Here is a 7077-nt window from a genome sequence, read left to right as displayed (position 1 = left end):
TGTTCTGGAAAGTGACATGTGAACTGAAAGAGCCAATCCCTGAGAGGGGCAGCCTTGGGAGCGCATTAGATTCACCTGGCCTTAGATCAACTTCCTTGGGGAACCAGGACGGGACACCTCGCGCAAGAACCCGACCAGCAGGCAGCATGGTCACTGATGTCTGCGGCATCTGTCTTTAACAGTGACCCCGTGTGGCGACAAGACGCAACGACAGTACCCGAGACCAATTTTCTTCCAGCCTGAGTGTGGGAGTCGCATGCACCTGCCTTTTGGCTTCCCCTTTTGGATCGTACAACCCCAGAGGTTTGTGGACTATCCGCAGATGGAGTGGGGGTGGAATCTTCTAGAAAGAGATGATAGATTTCATGTCAAACACAGTTCAGAGGGCCTTGAGAAAATAAATATTGCCTCTGGTTTATGGAGTGGTTCATGCTTGGCTACATTTTAGTGGAGTGAAAGTGGTATTTTGACTTTATACTTGGGTTCCCTCCTGCCACCTTCCAAGAGAGGATTTTCAGGCACAGTAAATGAAAAATGGAGCTTTGGATCTTTGGTACTTTTGGTTTGTGTGTATCTCTGATTGCTAATATAGGGCACCTCTAGGGTCCAAAAAGGCCATTTTATCCAGGGCAAGCTAGTGGAGCCATCTTGGGTAGTAAAATAATTTATCCCCCACCCCAATTCCATGCCAATTAAGATAGGAGAAGTGGGTGTGGATGAAAGAGGGGTGCATAGGAAAAGAGAGGAGGGGGATCTACAGGGAGCATCAGGTAGCTGAAAAGATAAGACTTCTTTGAGGTGAGGGCAAAGGCTGCAAGGTAGGTCTGACTCATCACCACAGTAATGATGGCAAGTATCTGTATCGTCTTCTTAAGCATTAGGCACTATTCTCAGCATTTACATAAATTACTTCACAGATCGTCAACAATCTTATGAGGTAGGTACTATTTTTTTTTAAAGGTTATTTAATTATTTTTAGCGGGGGGAGAGGCAGAGAGAGAGGGAAAGAATCTCAAGCCCAGTGCAGGGCTCAAAGTCACGAACTATGAGATCATGACCTGAACCAAAACCAAGAGTTGGATACTTAACTAACTGAGCCACCCAGGCACCCCTGAGGTAGGTACTATTTTGTTCTTCATTTATCAGTGGGGAAACCGAGGCACAAAGATGTAACGTGCCCAGGGGCGATTGGAAACTTCTGGGTTCAAATACAGGCAGATTGGCTGCAGATTCTGCATCCTTAGCCTCTCCTTTTGCTGCCTCTTTGCCATCAATAGAATTGGGAAGATTGGAGGGCAGAGTTCATTGGTAGCCAACAGTAATGGTATAACTTTAATAACTTTAGTAGCAAGCAAAAGAAAAGCCAAGTCAAATGGGCTTATACCAAAAGGGAATTTCTTGGTTCACACAAATGAAAAGTCCAGAGATAGGCCTGGCTTCAGGCATGGCTTGATACAGGATTCAAATGATGTCCCCAGTCTCTATGTCTCAGCTCTGCTTCTGCAGGTTGGTACCATTCTCAGACTGCTTAATGAACCCAGTATTTTAGGCACACTTCCTCTCCATGCCTAATCAATGGGGTATCTTTTACCCAGAATTCCCGGCAAACCTAACTTCATGCATCACTGGCTCTGATCAGAGTAATGCCCATTTGGGGCAGAGACTGACTCACTGTTGACTAAATCCAGCATCTCTTCTGTGTAAGCAGCTAGACTACACTTCTCAACCTCTCTTGTAGTTAGATGTGGCCACATGACAATTCTGGCTGATATAATATGAGTAGAAGTGAGATGATCCTGATGTATTCTTTCCTTTCTGGGTGACTGTAATGGAGATGACCCCCAGAGTGACTGGAGCCATGTGTTTAAGATGGGTGGATCCACCAGATAGAAAAAGCCTGGGTCTCTGAACCATTACAGTCACGAAAGTCACCACCAAATAGGACTCCATTCATGTGAGCAAAAAATAAACACCTATTATATTAAAGCCATAGAGATTTTGTCTTTTTAATTTTAATTTTTAAATAGCTTGCCAGTGTGGCTAGAAGGATGGAATATATGTAAACCAATTAGGATCCATCTCTGGGACAAGGAGAGGTGTTCTCAGCTAAATCACGTAGCTGAGAATGTTCAAGAGGTGGTTTCTTGGAAGAAATTCAGGTTACTGGTCCTAGCAAGTGATGGAGATTCTGGGCCAATGACAAATCATAAGGGCAGACTGAAGCCAGGAGACCAACTCCAGATCTCTTAACCAAGGACGCCATCTTGTGTCTGATACCCAGTAGACAGCTGGTCTACCATTTGTTTGAGGCGCTGCTTCCGTTCTTCAGTCATCTGGTCTTGCTCAGGACCCCTGTGTAAGACTTCTCAGCACTGGGCAACTGCTAAGCTCTGGGGGGGGGGGGGGGGGGCGGGGAGAGAGATCAAAATGAGCCTAGGCCTTCGAAGAGCTTGTGTTCTGTTGGGGAAAGGCCGGGCATTCACATTTAAGGTAGGATTTAAAAAAAAATTTTTTTTTTAATGTTTATTTTTGAGAGAGAGACAGAGTGTGAGTGGGGGAGGCGCAGAGAGAGAAGGAGACAAGAATCTGAAGCAGGCTCCAGGCTCCGAGCTGTCAGCACAGAGCCCGATGTGGGGCTCAAATCATGAACTGTGAGATCATGACCTGAGCCGAAGTTGGACGCTTAGCCACCTGAGCCACCCAGGGGCCCCTAAGCTAGGAATTTTGATGGAAGTTTCAGCAGACAATTGTGGTCAACCAGCCAAAGCTTTAGCCAAAATCTAAACTCAAGTTGTATTTAGTTTTTGCTGTCAAAATGACTGTACTCATTGATCTCTCTGAATGTTGAGGTCTACATCTCTTATTGCAAGATTGGGAATCAGGTGCATTCTTTCCTGTTGTTACCTCTAGAGGCAAACACACCGTTTGCGAGTTTGCCCCCTTTTGTTTTCTATTCTTTATATTGTCTCAATGTAAAGTTAATGTACCTCCCACTATCACCAGCTTCCTCTCTCCTTCTTCTGCTTGAATAGGGCAGAGGATGGAACACTTGGAGCCAACTGGCAGGAACCCAGTACTGTTTGTGTCTGATTTACAAGTGATATTCATGCCCTATTCATTCCCAACAATGGCTCAAGCAATTCCCCAGGACAATAATAGAGCTGACACTTCTTCATGAAGTCGACCTTGATCGCTCAGGACCAGCAATAAATCAGCTGCTTCCTAGGTATTCAAGTATTCAGTTCATTCATTCTTTTCAACGTATATTTACTGATGACCTACTATGAGTCAGATGCTGTTTTAGGTCCATTCTCTTCTCTCTGGCCCAGGGGCCAGCAAACTTTCTTTTCTTTTTAAGATTTTATTTTTAAGTGATCTCGACATCCAATGTGGGGCTCGAACTCACAACCCCAAGATCAAGAGTCCCTCGCTCCACCTGCTGAGCCAGCCAGGTGCCTCAGCAAACTTTCTTTGCAAAGGACCAGAGGGTAAATATGTCAGGCTTTGTAGGTCGTGAAGCCTATTTGGCAACTACTCAACTCTGCCACTGTAATGCAAAAGCAGCCACAGATAGCATATGAACTGTGAGTGGGGTTGTGTTTCGATAAAACTGTATTTACCAGCGCAGGCAGTGGGCTTGGATTTGCCCTGTGGGCCCTCAGTCATTGATCCCTCTTCTAACCCAATTCTAACCACGCTTCATCTCCATCCCTTAGGAGATTTCCTCTTCCTTTTTCTCCCAGAATTGCAGAGCAGAGAAAGCCAGTAACTAATCAGTGGATCAAGTCAACTGAGTTCTGGTTCCAAAGGGTATGTAGTTTCTCATTCAATAATAACCGTAATAATCATGCTATCAGCAATAACAACACTAGCTGGCAATTATACAGCACTTATTGTACTGTTCAGTGCTTATAATCACTTTCCAAATAGTAACTCATTTCCCCTGATTAGAGACAGGGATCCAACTTGATAAAGAGAAGATCTAGGAAATGGGGTATGTATGTGTGTTTATATATGTACACACGCGCGCACACACACACACACACACACACGTTTTTGACTATTGTCTTTTAGTATGGTTGGTAAAATAAATAATACCCAATACCTACTGGGCCGCTAAAAGGCGCCAGATGCCAGGTGAAGTGTTGTCCATGCCTTATCCCACTCAGTCCCCCACTGTAGCCCTTTGGGGAGGTACGATTTTTATACCAGTTTTCTAGCTGAGAAACGTGGAGCTCCAAGTGGTTCAATAACTTGTCCCATCAAGCAAGTGTGGACTTCGGACTTGTTCACTCCTCCAAAGCTTATGCTCCGAACCGCTTTGCCTTAAGGACTTGCTCAGACTAGGGGAGAATTAATAAAACCCACCAGGCAGGAATGTGGATTTTATTGTGATTGTATTTCATTTTTAAATGAAAAAAAAAATCTTGCAATGGTGCAACCTTCTCAGATGGCAGGACACAGGAGGGTTGTGTCTCCGGTGCTCTGGCATCATGATGAGTGTCATTTGCAAGCGCACTGCCCGAGAGGCCTCATTCAATCAACAGCACAATGGGACGCGTTAAACAGAAGCGCAGCTGCTCTGAGGAACGTAGTCTCTGCGTCTGCGGGTCGGGGTCGCCTTTATGGGACAGAGCGCGGTGGCGGTGGCGTCAGGGACAGGGCGCTTGCTGCCTTTCCCCCGCGGAATGCGGCCCTGCGGCTGACAGCTGACAAGCCACCCTGCTTGCCTGGAAGGGGTGGTCTTACCCACAGATTAGATCTTGAAAGCTGCCTCTTTTTGTTGTGTGGCTCAAAAGAGTGGCTCCGCAGGCGGGCATGGTTGATGTCAACAAAAGGAAAGCCTAGGAAGGCCTCTTTGAACGGGACGGGAGCGGGAGCGAGCGGGGCAGGCCTGCCTGTGAGCCTCCAGGCAGTGCGTTCGCTGGGCTCCCTGCGGATGCTGAGTATGAACCCAAGAGCTCAGTCTCCCCGATTTCTCAGATCAAGGTTCTGCGGCGCGTGCACCTGTTTTGAGGAAATGTCGCCTCTTTCTGGTGGAGCCTGCCTTTGGTGTGATGGGGCAGGCAGAGAGGTTTCTCTTACTCTCTCAACTCAAAGTGATACAAGTGATACAAAGTCAGCTGCAAGACTTAAAAAAAAATTTTTTTTTAATATTTATTTTTGAGAGACAGAGTATAAGCGGGGGTGGGGCAGAGAAAGAGGGAGACACAGAATCCCAAGCAGGCTCCAGGCTCCGAACTGTCAACACAGAGCCCGTCGCAGGGGCTGGAACCCACAAACTGTGAGGTCATGACCTGAGCCGAAGTCGGACGCTCAACCGACTGAGCCACCCAGGCGCCCCGGACTTTTTTTTTTCTAGATGTTCTATCTAAGATTGTCAGAGACATAGTGGAAATTATAATGGTTAGGTTTCAGAATATCTGAACTTGAGACTCAGTTCTGTCCCAAAGCACCGTGTAGGCTTGGATGGGTCTTTTCAGCTGTTTGGATCTTAGCACATTTTTGCCTGTTAAATAATGGGGTTGACAGACACGACTTTTCCAATTACCTTCATAAATGTAATGGTGACATGTAAATGACCTTAGAACATTTTTTATTGTTTTAGCTGTTGCTACAGAGAAATCATAATGAGAGAGGAAAATAAAGCGTATCTGCTCACCTGGCAAGATCTGTGGGTTGAGACTGGCCATAAGTTTTGGGATTGAAGGGAGTACAAGACGGAACTAAAGCCATTTTCCCTTTGTAATGGGCATATTTCTTTTGTGTGTGTGTGTGTGTGATTCTTTCCTTCTATTAAGAATATTATAATTTTTTCCTCTTGATAGGGTAGCCACGTTCAGCAAATAAACATACAGGACACCCAGTTCCACCTAGGTAAATTTAAATTTCAGAGGAACAACAAACCGTTTTTTAGTATAAGTATACGGACATACTTATATTTTATTTTTATATTTTATGTGGCAACCGTGCCCCTGGAGAACCAGGCCTTTCCCATTCTATGTGCTTTGGATGACAGGATTTTCACTGGCAGTGGTGTTGTGAAGGGTGACCTTGCAGTCCCAGAGGCCACTTGGAAGAAAATGCACGCTGAGAGAAGCCAATGTAGGGAGAAGCAGAGTTATGAGTTTAAGAGGAGAGGACGGGCCCTAATCATATTGGGCTTTACCCATCAGGTCTTTAATAAGATCTACCCCCTGGGTTTTCAGTTAATTGAGCCTATAATTAATTTCTTTCTTTCTTTCTTTCTTTCTTTCTTTCCCTTTCTTTCTTTCTTTCTTTTTTTCTTTCTTTCTTTCTCCTCCTCCTCCTCTTCTTCTTCTCCTTTTTCTTCCTTCCTTCCTTCCTTCCTTCCTTCCTTCCTTCCTTCCTTCCCCTTCCTCCTCCTCTTCTTCTCCTTCTCCTTTTCTTTCTTTCTTTCTTTCTTTCTTTCTCTTTCTTTCTTTCTTTCTTTCTTTCACTTTAAGTTGCTTTGAGTCATGTTCTCTACCTCTTGCAAATCAAATTGTTCTTATGAATTTCCTCCTCTTATTTTAAAACCTTCTTCCCCAGCCCCTCCCTGTGAAAGCAGAAGAAACAAGGAGACAGGACCCAATGTCTGCCGCACCTGCTGGGCACTTACTACACATTGTGTCATTTATTATTCACAGCTGGCACTGCAATAGATCTTCTTCTGGCTTCACACAGAAGGAAGTTAAGGCTCAGAGACGTGAAGTACTTCTGCCCCAGTGTGCATGGCCTGTAAGTGAATAAGCCGAGAAGTCAACCAAAGGTTGTTTGACTCAAAACCTGTGCTTTCCCTAACACGCAACAAGGATTAAAAGAGAAATAGGCTGGGGACCTCATGGGGGAGATCAGAGAGAGGTGACACCTAAGGGAGTCACATGGGAGGGGAAGGTGACATCGAACGCACCCAAGATTTCCACCACAAATGTGTCTTCCCTCTGCTTTCTCATATTGATTTGTACAAAACCATTTAAAAATCAAAACCCAGAGACTGAACCTCAGATGACTTCCTGTTTATGGGGAGCTATACAGGAGCGTGTGTTATGAGGTAGAAGTCTGGAGGAGAGACCA

Source organism: Lynx rufus, unplaced genomic scaffold (assembly GCF_022079265.1).
Source record: "Lynx rufus isolate CCGP_SWC_20201006 ecotype Redwood Valley unplaced genomic scaffold, mLynRuf1.p SCAF_7, whole genome shotgun sequence".
Taxonomy (NCBI): Eukaryota; Metazoa; Chordata; class Mammalia; order Carnivora; family Felidae; genus Lynx; species Lynx rufus.
This window is presented reverse-complemented; position numbering follows the sequence as displayed.